Source organism: Enoplosus armatus, chromosome 22, assembly GCF_043641665.1.
Source record: "Enoplosus armatus isolate fEnoArm2 chromosome 22, fEnoArm2.hap1, whole genome shotgun sequence".
In the NCBI taxonomy this organism is placed as follows: domain Eukaryota; kingdom Metazoa; phylum Chordata; class Actinopteri; order Centrarchiformes; family Enoplosidae; genus Enoplosus; species Enoplosus armatus.
In genome coordinates, this window is record NC_092201.1 from 17309802 (window position 1) to 17323291 (window position 13490).

The following is a 13490-nucleotide window of genomic DNA, read 5'->3' on the forward strand; positions in this document are numbered from 1 at the left end:
GTCGGGCCTGGCTTCTCCCGCGGCTTCGCTGGGCTGAGGATGAAGCTGGGGGCACCGGAGGATGCGTCCATTCCGCCTGGCAGGTAGCGGCCGTGTGTGCCGTGGACTGCGGGGACGGTGTGCATGTGTTGTGCTGCCTTCACGTACAATTGGGGAACGTCGGGATTTACGCTCTTACAAGAATTTACGCTTTTGTTTTGCATTCGTTTTTTCCTTCCTTTCCAAGAAAATGTGATATTTATTCGTCTTTGTTGTATTTTATTTTATTCAGGTTATTAGTTTCAATGTATGATTCGTTGATTATCGTATATTCTATTTATCATTTGACATAGCCTATTCTTTATTATTTGGTCTTAAAATACAAACTTAAATGTGCGTGTTGATGAAAAGCCAGTGGCTTTGTTTGAAAACAAAAAATAAAAGGTAAGTTCAGAAAAAAGCTAGTGTGTTTTTGGTTTCTTTTTTTTGTGATAAAACCTAATGGAGTGTGACAAGGGTACAATTGGCACAGCACAGTGGCTAGCAAAAAACACTTTAAACAAACTTTACTATGAACAGGTTACTTCTCATACAGTAAGAATAAACCGAATAAAGAAAAAAGCTTGGATAGCTCCAATGGTGATATGATGTATATGTGTAGACACTTAACAGAAAAAGCCTAATGAAACTCCCACTTGATTGGCACAAATTCAACGAGGCTACACTGGTGAATATGATGGGGGGGGGGGGGGTCCTAAGTATTTCATGACACGCCCCTGCGGCAGGCTATTATGTGAGACTTAGTATTCTTAAGTTTGACTATTAGACCAAAAAGGCATGGTTGAGCCACCAATCTTGGATTTACGAGCGTTCTGTGGAGTACCAGAACGCGACATCAGCGCCGAGAACCCGCCTGCTTGCGCATGCGCACGGGAAGGGACGCTGCCTCTCCTGGCCGCCAGAGTCAGCGGCTGCGGGAAAATCAATGCAGCTCGGCGGAAACTGCACGAGCGCAGGATTGCGCGGCACCGACTTGACCTCTTCCTCCGTCATGAGAAACCAACGCGTCCGAAATGAGGAGGAGGAGGAGGAGGCTGTGATAGTGACGGCAGGGCAAGGAGACACATTGCAACAGGACGCTCCTATTGGAGGTGCATATAGACTAAACATAGATAAGCAAGGTCATGTCTGACTTTCCGACCATTCATTTAAAGCTGCATATGTTCACCATCTTTGAGCGTGACGGTCCCCCTAGGACCACAAAAAAAAAAAGGCCCAACAATTGTCTGACACACTTTTTCGTGAGAAATCCTTAAAGGCACGTCTATTCCTTCTCCCAGGTTTGAGCAATCCAGAATCCTTTCCAAACCCGCCTGCTACACTGGCAGTACATACTGATTTGGCCTAAATGTAGCATGTAGTATACAATATGTAAACCAAAGCAAAATATAGTGTATATATATATATGGTATATAGTAATAAAATATAATATAGTATGTCAAAAACATCTGTACTGATTCATAAAAACCAAACAGTATGTACTACATACTGCGTACTGCATTTGTCGGTAGTATGTCGTAGGCGGTTTTGAACATGTTCAGTGGAGATTTCGAGTTTCCACACCAAACCCGTGCAAAGTTTCACACTGGACCGCGATTGGCTCCAATCTGGCTCTTGGAAATGCAGGTAAGATTGTGTGGTCCCTGGGTTTTTGGAAAACGCCCCTCGGTGAATATTTCCTGGTTCCAGCTTCTCAAATGTGAGGATTCACTGCTTTTTCCTCTGTATTTCAATACCCCCCCCTCCCATTTCCTTTAACATTTAGGCCAATGGAGGGAAAATAACACAACGTGTGACACTGTAGCATCCTCTTGTCCTATTGCAGATAGTTATATTTGTTCATTCATTAGCATCATGGTTTTTTGGTTGTTTTTTTTTTTTTTTACTTCTGTCCGCTGCAAATCCCACCACCTACACTCAAAAGAAAGAGACCTCTTTTTGAAAGAAAGTAGCAGTCGACCATTCCATTCATTCAAATAATTCAGTAATTCAACAAGTCAGTTGCGACCCCTAAAAGCAATGTAACAGCAGCAGCAGGCTCAAACCGACACCTCTTCGACACGCTTCACAAGGAGGTTGCATCGGATTGCACCCGGCCGTTTGACTCGGCTCTCATGTTTGCTTACCTAGAGAGAGAGATGGGGGGGAGGGTGGCCTGAGGGCAGACAGCACAGAGTCCGTCGACAACATGCTGAACATCTGGTGTGTCCCCTTGCGGCCCGACCAACTCGTTGCGACTCCTGTTGCGCCGAGGCCAGCTGGTCACGGGGGTTGCTCTGGCCTGCTGCTCCTGAAGCAGAGCCCGTCTCGAGTCTGAGCCGTTGTGCCCGGGCACACCGCAAACAGCTGCTCACAGCCCAAAAAAAACAAACACAAACTGACCTTCTCCCTTCGCAGCAGGCTGAGAGACGAAAGTGAGGTCAGTCGCATGTTCGTGTGCGACCACGACCGCGTGTAAACGTGAGAGGCCCCTGCAGCCAAACAGAGCCCTTTGGCCCTCTTTGAACACATTGTTTTGGCTTTGCAGCACATTTATCGTTGCAAGGGTCGGTCTTTTTTTTCCTAGCAGTAGACCTTTTGAATTTTTCTCAGTGATTCAGTCAGCGGAAAACGCGTCAGTTTTGACATTTACGACGGCGTCACCTTGAATCAGCGCAACGAGACAAAAACCAGACCGGAAGGCGAGTCCTTCTAGCCCACAGCGGACCGGGACGAAGTAATAGCTGATCCTACGGGCGCGTTTATCGCAGAATTTAAGCACGTGGTTGAAGTGCTTGAGCCCCCTCTACGATGCGCCTTCGGTGGGCATGTTGGTCAGTCTGCTGTTCCTGCCCTGTTAGTTAATCAGGAATTATCAACAGGTCAGAGTCTTATGAATTATGGCCAATGAGCCGCTGTTGAATGTTTACATTTTTCAAAATAAATGGCTTTTTTTTTTCCCTGCTGTACCGAAAACATAGCAAACCGTGACCCCCAAAACCGAGGTACAGACCGAAACTGTGAATTTTGTGCACCATTACACCCCCTAGTGTGGGGGGGATGGCCTAGAAAAATCATGCCTTGTCGTATTTAATATCTTAATGTTAACGTCACACATCTTATTTTAACTCACAATTGTAGATGGGCTATGGGTTTGTTAGTTCTTCAAGTGTGTGTGAGAGAACTTCACTGTTGACATCCCATAGTGTGTGTGTGTGTGTGTGTGTGTGTGTGTGTGTGTGTGTGTGAAGCCGAGAGTGACTGGTCGTAGCAGACGGGTCAGCAAGTACATGAGGGGCACTGGAGCGATACAGGCAGACAGACCGCCTGCTGTCCATGACTGTGCTCTGCACACACACACACCTTTTTTTTCGTTCCTATCTCTATTGTCTTTCTTTTTCTTTCTGTCTCTCACACACACTCAAGGCGGTGTTTATGTGTTGGAGCTGTGTTGTGTGCAAGTGTACGAGGTGGGAACTGGGGAAAAAAAAAAAGAGAGGAAGGAGAGCGGAGGGTGTTTTCTCCAGGGGAAGTCAGATGAGAGCAGCAGCAGCAGAGAGACAGGGTGGAGGAAGACATGAAAGCGCAGACCAGCGGCCTTCAACGCTCTTCTCCCCTCCTTTCATCTCCTTACGCTCTCCCCATCATCTGGCCTGTTGCACTTCGCCCGGCTTTCCTCATCAGTGCCACTGTTAGGGTTGAAACCCACTCTGCTCTCTTCCGGCCCAGGGTCGCGTTTCCCCCTCAGCTGGCGCGGAGAAACACCGGCAGCCGGGTAGAACTTAATCAGGCTCTCTCGCCTGCGCCACACAGGCTCTGTAATCACCTCATCAGGCATTCAGAGCTCGGTATGAATCACCAGAGACCCGGGGAGGGAGAAAAATTAAAACACCTGCTCTTTCGGTCTCCATCTCTCTCTCTCGGCTTCCTGCTGAGCTACAAGGGGGAACTGCCGGGAGGAACTATTCACCATCAGCTGTTTGAAATGTGAGCGATCCCACCAGAGCCGATTTCTGCATTTGTTGAGAGTGTTTTTTGTTTTGTTTTTTGGTGCTTTCAACGTCTCATGTTACAGCAGCTAAACACTGCTAGAAACCGGAGGAACACTGAAAGTGCTTGTTCCCTGAAAGATGACAAGATGGAACAAATGCCTCAATGCATACAGTATTGAAATAAAAAAAAACTATAAAGTTAAAAGGTGTTCAGTCACTCTCTCTCTCTGGTGACTCAGCTCAGCTGTAATTACTTCCTGGTTGAAAGCTCACAGAGAGAGCAAAAGCCACGGAACACAATCATGGTGCGACAACTCTGTTGCATTGTTGCCTCATAAAAACAGTGCTTCCATTTAATTCAGTTCAATTCAATTCAACAGGCTTTAGTGTGCCAATATAAACTATATGCAGTGTCGAATGTGTCCGCGCGACAAACAGCGATGCGATCACTTACAGATTTGGAGAGTTGACGGTGGGGACCTGAGGAAAAGACACTGCATGAGGCAATAGGCACGAGTGCATGCAAGTGTTACAACAGGAGGTTAGTTAGTAGGTAGTTTGGTCCGCTGATAATCCTAACCCCTCACCTGTCACCGTTATCCTTCTGGCGGGTCGGTTTCTCTTTTATGTGTCTTGTTGAAATTAGAAATTTTATATATATATATATAATTACCATTTTATCTAGCCCTAGGCATGGCCATCAATAATTTAATGAAAGTGTTTTTTTGTAAATGCTATACTTCATTTTGGATTTAACTTACATAAATGACAGTTAACTACTATGGCTGGAAGGAAGCGAACAAGCAGGTGTCCTCCACTGTGGTGTCATTATTACAGCTGGCTGGCTGATTGCCACTAAACGGCGATGGCACTCGTTATGGTGCGGCCTGCCATCCCGAGCATAGGGGGCTTGTTAAATATTACCCGCAGTGCTATAGGTTGAATAGGCCATTAGAGGCGAGGGTGATTAGAGTGGCACTCGGCTATGAAGAGCACAGAGACGCCTGCACTTGTCGAGCCCCTCAGGGATACAGCATAAGGGGGGCAGGCAGTCAAAGCCGCTGGACGAGGAAGACTGACAATATGCAATCGCACGGAGTGATTAAACAAGGCTAATGCAATTAAGTGCTACATGAAGCAGGCCGCTAAGGAGATGACCACTTTGTAAAATGATTAAAGCAAGCCATTACGAGGTGGAGATGGTCAATAAAGTTAGGGCCAAAGAGGCATTGTTTATAACGGCCACCCAAGGGTTTCGTCGCTTCCGTTTTTAAAGGACTAAAACGAGTGCAGATTTAAGAGCTAAGACAAATTCATGAGCTCGCAGATCTGATTTATGAAACTGCCACACAGCATCGAAATGAGCCCTGCTTTGATCACTGATTAGAGGCATTACGGCTGACTTACTTACTTTTGATGCTTCAGTGCGCCGGGCCCTTGGAGGAGAGCATATCTTCAAACTGCGTGCTGATATGTTTGCAGACACAGATGAATGGTTGTTTTTCGCGGCTTTAGATTGCATGCTTATATGGTATTATTGGGGCGTTAATTATGGGAATTCACAATTATCACAGCCGCAGGCGGAATTACACATGGTTTAGACAGTTATCTGAAGTTAGGAGTGTTTGCTGAATCTGACATGGCGCACTCGTACGAGCCCACCGTACGAAGAGAGAGTTAAGATAAGAAAATGTTCTTGCATGAGGCCCATTGTATACCGTTACTTATATACATATGTTATACAAAGGTAGTGGTCTGGTTCCATGTCATTTATTTTGGAAGATGAGGCGAAGTTGAGGAAGCTCACAGCCAGAGGAAAGAAGCTGCTCTGAAGTCTGGTGGTACAGCAGCAACATACTTCTGTATCGCTTGTCAGGCGGCAGCAGGGTGAACAGGCTGTGGCTGGGCGGGTATTGTCTCTTAGTATCCTTTGCTCGGCGCAGGCACCTCACCTCTCCAATTTCACTGATTCTTGAGGGCAGCGTACCAATGTTCTGGGCGGTTTTAATCACCCGCTGCAGAGCCCTCCAGTCCTGGGCCTGTGCATGTAATGTTTTCAGTCAGGGTGCCTTCTATTGCTCCTCTGTAACAGTCAACAAGAACTTGGCGTGGGAATCTTGCCGTTTTAAGTTTCCTTACCAGTGTGGAGATGTGTGATGTCCATGACAGAGTCTCTGTGATGCTGATTCCCAGGAACCTGAAACAAGACCATACTCTTTATAATATTATTTACAGAGACCCAACAGTTCCCACCATGAGCAAGCACTTGGCAACAGCGGCAAGGAAGAGCGTCCGTGTGTGTCTCTGTCTCCTTTTTCTTAAAATCAACGATCAGCTCCTTGTCAGCAGACACCTCACCGATTGTGTGGGGAATCCCCTACAGCTCACATCCACTGGGAACAACCAGGCCTGCCCGCCTTTGTCCCTGCAGTCATTCACCAGCTGCTGGTATTTGCTGGTCTTCCTTCTGTTGACCTGAGATTACCACATCTGGCCTCAGGGTGGTGGACAGAACAATTTCGAGGGTGTTGGAGCCTCCTCTTAGCAGGAAAGATATGTGGTATAGCTTCTGCTTCCACAGGTCGGTCCATGTGAGGTGTCTTTTAGGGAGGTCCCACCTTGTCCAGACTCCTTGAGAACCAAGCTCGACAGCTCTGGCTCTCCTCGCTTCCTCCTTCAGGTTCCTCACTTCTTCCTGGACAATGGTTCTTCGCTCCCTTGGACTCGCCTTCACCCACTGCTGGTGAGATGTTGCGAGGCCTTGTCTCCTTGGGCAAGGGTTTCCAATTAGTCTGCACTTGGGGGAGTTGTACCCAAAACGGATTCCAATTATCCTGAGGGAATGCTGGGCCTGTTGGTGTTGGTTGCCCATTTACGCCTCTTTGACATGGTCAGGAGTCCCTGTATGTCATTGTGAGTCTGCACTTGGGGGAGTTGTAGCTGGCCAGATCTTATAAACAGCCAAATTGATGTGAAGCTTGCAGGGATTCCCAAGCACCTAAGATGGTATTTGTTGATCTTACTCTCCACTCCCTCCACAGTTGTTATGGGTACCTCGTACACCGTCAGCCACATAAATCTTGGCAGCAGGCCATGTTAAAAGCAAGCCACACTTCTGGGTCTTTCTCAGCCAGTTCTCTGTTTGTTTTTTTAAGGTGCTGGGGATGTTGTTCCTATCTGAGAGGGAGTTGTCACCACTTTCCCAGGCACGTGATGGGATTTTTCTCAGTTGATGGAATTGTTTCCCCTTGAACAAGCAGCTTGAACCTGTTGGGTCGCTTTCCTGTCTCTGATCACCAGACTCCGCAATTTCATGGGCTTGAAAGTCATCTTGAAGTGGCCATTAGGTCAAGCTGTGCCAGAACCCATCTTGCTTGGACGTGTTGAAGTAGTGATGGTGAAATCGTCCATGAATCCCCTGATTGTAATGAAGACAATCAATCAAATGACTGTGTAATTTGAAAAGGTGTTGCTCATAGGGATTAACCCACAGGAATTATCACCAACTTTGCAGTTCACCCTCAGCTCTACGGAGCTTTTAACCTCTTTTAGGTCATTGATTTGGTTTTCCATCCCACAAGCTCCCACAGTTAGCGACTCACTGGTGAGCATACCGGAGCATTTAGCAGCTGAAGAGCCAGATATTTTGTTGGTGGAGACCAAAACAGAGCCAAAAAGGAGAGTGCATATTGGACTTACATTCATCAGGTGGCCAGAAACACTACCCCAAATGAAAGCTGATATTGAGTTGTGTTTGGGGAATGTGTGTGGGCAATTCTTTTGTTTTTAACTGGTTATGAATACTGATACCTCTATATGACCTACATAAGTAAACGAGACCATCAGCGAGAAGATTGGAAGAAGATTTCTATTTCTATATATTCTTAATGCCTGTCCTCATATCCATTTCTCCAAGACATCAGACGATTTACGGCATGCAGACCGGAAGCCTATGTTTACAGTTTTACAATTTTTTTTTTACAGTTTTGCAGTGTACATTAGCCAGTTAAAAGGAAACAGGAGGAGATTTTTCTTGTGGTTATCACTGGTAATGGGGAAGGAACAAAAAAAAAAAAGCTAGAAAAGGAGAGTGATAGAGCACGGGCGAAACAACGCGAGTCAACCTTGGTCGGTCATTCAACAGATGGAGGGAATTGTGGGATTTGAAAGTGAGGTGGTGGTGGTGCACATTAGAAATGGAGACTTCATTCCGGGGAAATACTACTGCTTTTATCCTGATGGGACGCCAACATCAACACAAAATGAAAGCTCCTGGTAGTTGCTTTAAGGTGGGTCAGATGTGTTTTTAATCTTGCTCATCTGCCCCATAGTGGCCAAAATGTATTAATCCAGCTTTAATTCTAAAATAATCTGCTAAAATGACGAGCTGTTTGGATTTTACATGCAACTATTACAGCTGTTAATGGAAGGATTTGTAGCTCGGTGCTTTTGAAAAAGGAATAATCAAGGAAAGAAACATCAGTAAAATGGAAAGTAATGCCGTGCTGTAACATGGAGGAGACGTCGATAGTTATTAATCAGGTGCTGCTTTAGAGTGTCACTGGGAGTGTCAAAGTTCCATTCAATAGCTTAATAAATTTTTTCCATTAGCCTTAATTAGAATGAAGTCAGTGATGATTGTTGCTAGGATGGCACAGGGACAGTTTCTTTCCACAGGCCATCACTCTGATGTTACAGCAGTGACATAGTGTAATAACCCTGTAACACGAAACATCCACTGTACCCACAAATTATTGTTTATTATCATCATCATCATTGCCAAGTATAAATCTAAGCGTGCTGTATATACTGTCATATCCACCTACTTCATGTATATAAAGTAGCCCGTTACATTAATCATTCTATATTTGTTCCAGCACTCTTTGCACTCTGCACCATTGCACTATTGTATTATTGTTTACAATTTACAGAAATAGTTTTACTTGTATATGGAAATTGTATGTTGTTCATTGTTGCTTTCATATATATATATATACACACACACATTTTTATCTTTTAAATCTCTTTTATATCTTTTTAAATTTAGAAATTGTATGTTGTTGTTCATTGTTGCTTTCATATATATATACATATACATATATGCATACATACATATCTACATATATACACACACACACACACTCATTTTTATCTTTTTTACTTCTATGTATATAATACTCAAATGTTTTTCAGTCAAATTCCTTGTATGTGTACTTGGCCAATAAAGCTGATAAATAAATGTTTTACTGACTATTTAGATATATTGTGGGTACTTGTTGTCATTGTTGTTTTTATCATCATTGGTAGTTTTTAAAAAAAAAATGTATTGTTGATTAGTTGTTTCTTTGGTTTTTTTCGTTCCCTTGTGCCTTGGATTTTTAATTACATAATTGTGTTACATTTTGATGTAATGTTTACTTCGTGGATCCCAGGAAGAGCAGTTGCCACCTTGGTAGTGGCTCATGAGGGATCCAAATAAATGCATTAATAAAAAAAAAAACAGCTAAAAATAATCAGAGGCCAAATCAAAACGATTGCAAGTAGAACACAGCAGGGAAGGATTTTTCTGTGCCGTGTTTTGGGGATGCTAAATAATTCTGCAGCGCTGTCAAAACATGTGGAATCACTTGAGCGAGAGTAGTACGTCGATTCACTGGGAGAGTAAAAAAAAAAACAGTCTCTAAAATTGGCCTGCTTCTCCACCTGTGCGCCCTAAGCCATCCATCCATCCATGTATGTGGGTCGTTGCCTCTGACAGACGCACCTCTCAGCTGAGACAGCCACGCGGCATAAACAGTACATCACATAGCTTCACTGTCACGGTGAGGGCTTGTTATGCTTCAGCTGTGCTCTCCTTAGACTTTCGCTGCTGTCCATATCTGCCTCTCCACAAAATCCCCCCGAAAAATGTCTCATTTCAAAAAAGGCTGTGACGGGCTCCCTGTTGCGTCTCTCTATCGAGGGGGTGCCGTCTTGTGCTCTCCTGCCGTCTCTCCCCTCCTCTTTTCCATACATAACATCAGTCACCGACTTTATTTTGCTTGCACAGTGTAAAACATTTTAAGCTAATTTAACTTAAAAACACTTTAAAGCTGGAGTGCGGGACTTTTCCGTATAAATGGACGTCCTTTATGTTCAAGCCGCTGCCAAACAACTTCAAAAGACGCTAATTGAGATCACCGCCGGGTAAATCTCTGTATTTCGCAGTGTACGGATTCTTTAAATCTGGTGTCTGTGGCGACATTCCCACACTGGTGCACCAGTGGTGATGCGTTTTACCTCCAGCACCAGCAATGATTGGTTTGCCAGAGCCAGGTCCTAGACTGTACTCTATCACAGAGTTAACTGAACAAAACTGCCAAAAAAATCGCGTTAAACTTGAAACATTAATTGAATCAAGCACAGCCGTACTGACTGGCACTATGGTCCATTTTTTCCTTTTCTAGGTCCACTCATTGCTAACCATAAATTGGCTGTGTGACAAATCATGGATGGGCCATTTTCAGTTTACTTTGTGAGCTAAACTTTTGTGAAAAGGTAATGGGAACTGTTAGCTTCCTTGAAGGTACAGTAGGGAAAAAAAAGCATACTACCTTCTTTTTTTGTTACAAGGAAATTAAAGCCAATGGCTGCCTTGAAGGTAGTAAAAAGTATACTGCAGTAACTTTTGTGAAAAGGTAATGAAAACAAATAGCTTTCTTGAAGGTACAGTAGAAAAAAGGGTACTACCTTCATTTTTTTGTGTGAAAAGGTAATGAAAACCAATGGCTGCCTTGGAGGTAGGAAGAACTATACTATCTTCATCGATTGTCAAAAGTAATGTCTACATTGAAGATATAATACAGTAGCATAAAGGGAAAGGGGTTGAAGTTGATGCTATCTCATGTTTAAGTGTCAGTAAAGAAAATCTGCAGAGTTTCAGCCATCATGCAATGCCTGCTGGGAAGTACGAAAAATCCAGTAGGCCATTCATCCACCTCTTCATCTCAAGTCACACGAACCCATGATTATAAAGTTCTAAAATGGGTCTAAAAATGATATCTAGAACTTGATTTGAAATAATCCTCCTCATTGGGTATAAGAAGCCAAAGAGACCCTCTCATTAATCGCCATCGCAGCTATATGTGGCCGATTCTGAACCAAGGACGAATCCAACTTTTTTTACGACTCCATGCATCACCCAAACCAGTGCGCCATGAGAGACTGAGAGTGGTGCCGCAAATCGACTCAACCCTCAGTGCTTGCGTTGGATGTGGTGGGGTTTTTTTTGTTTTTCTTTTCTTTACTTTGCCCTCTGCAACTCTCTTCTTGATAACACCCACTGTGTTTCTTCCTCCTGCCCTCCCCTCTTGGCATGGGAATGCTCATTACTGCTGCAGCAGCATCCTCACTTGGCCTAGATATGTCAGCCAAAAAAAAAAAAAAAACCCATCTTCCTTTTACCAGCCGGTGTCATTCGCATGCAGGACAAATGATTACAAAGCTTGCAGAGAGAGAGAGAGATGGGGAGGCAGAGACAGAAAACTAATGAAGGAAAAACAGATTCCACCACTGCAGGAGTGGATTTCCTGCAGTGCCATCATGGCCAAGGAGCCACAGAGTGGGAATGTACACAAACACCAATAAAGAAACCCTCTGTTGACAACCCCACATCCCTAAACCCCGGGACAGTTCCTCTGTGCTTGGCTGCTCTTTGTTGTCCAGCACATACGCTCACACAGGGATGAAGAAAAGAAGCATTACAATGCACAAGCTGCAACAGAACACACACAGGGAATACCAACTCAGAGGGAGGAAAGGAGGCCAGAGGAGCGACTGCATAAGAAAGAGACTGTGTACACAATTTGGAGAATGAAAGAAGAACAACTTACCATCGGACGCCATGACTAACTTTTTGGGCGCTGAAATCCTTCCCGTCTCACAGCTCTGCAACATTGTTAAAGGACCATGCGGTGTATGTTTTAGCTCCTAAACTTCAAATCATGTTATACTTTTTCCTACCTTCAACACAGCCATTGTTTTCTTAAAATTGTATAAGTAATCACACTGAGCATAGTCTGTATTATATCTTCAATGTAGACATTACTCTTGACAATCGAAGGTAGTATAGTTCTTCCTACCTTCGAGGCAGCCATTGGTTTTCATTTCCTTGTAACAAAAAAGATTAATGTGGTATAAGGTTTTCTACTTTACCTTGGAGGCAGCCATTGGTTTCCATCACCTTGTCATCATCATTATCATTTTTAGACCCATTTTAGAACTTTATAATCATGGGTTTGTGTGATTTGAGATGAGAAGAGGTGGATGAATGGCCTACTTGGTTTTCGTACTTCCCAGCAGGTATTGCATGAGGGCTGAAACTCAGCAGATAGTTTTCTTTACTGACACTTAAACATGAGATACACTTAAACACTGCGAACCATGATGTTAGCATCAACTTCAACCACTTCCCTTCATGCTACTGTATTATATCTTCAATGTAGACATTACTTTTGACAATCGATGAAGGTAGTATAGTTCTTCCTACCTCCAAGGCAGCCATTGGTCTTAATTTCCTTGTAACAAAAAAACTTATGTGGCATAAGGGTTTCTACTTTACATTGGTTTCCATTGGTTTCCATTACCTTGTCATAAAAAATGAAGGTAGTCTAGTTTCCCCTACCTTCAAGGCAGCCATTGGTTTCCATTACCTTTTCACCAACAAATTAAGGTACTGTAGTACACCTTCAAGGCAGCCATTGGCTTTAATTGGCTTTAGTGTAATTTCCCCCTCGGGGATCAATCAAGTATTTCTGATTCTGATTCTAATTTCCTTGTAACAAAAAAACAAGGTACTATTCTTCTATCTACTGTACTTTCAAGGTAGCCATTGGCTTTCATTTCCTTGTACCAAAAAAAAAAATGAAGGTAGTATCCTTTTTTCTACTGTACCTTCAAGGAAGCTATTGGTTTCCATTCATTCTCCTATGAAAAATCTACACCTGCATTACCTCGCAATGGAAATTAAGGAAGTATACTACTTCCAATCTTCCAGGCAGCCATTGGCTTTAATTTCCTTGTAACTTAAAAATGAAGGTAGTATGCTTTTTTCTACTGTAGCTTCAAGGAAGCGAACGGCTTCCATTACCTTTTCCAAAAAGGTACTATAGTATATTTTTTACTACCTTCAAAGTAGCCATTGTTTTCCATTACCTCATTGTGGAAATGAAGGTTGTATAATTTTTCCTAACTTCAAGGCAGCTGTTTCGTACAGAACCACTGGGAGTTCGAGCGTGGTAAATAGTGATAAAACAGTGTGAGTACCCAACGAGCAGTGCGAGCCCCTTGTTTCTCCGTTGTAAGGTGAATACGCTTTGAAGACGCATTGAAATATCTCAACAACTGTAAGATGGATTGCCGTGAAATTATGTACAGACATTGTTACCCACGGGATGAATTGTAACAACTTCAGTGATCCTCTTGACTTTTCATCTTGCGCCA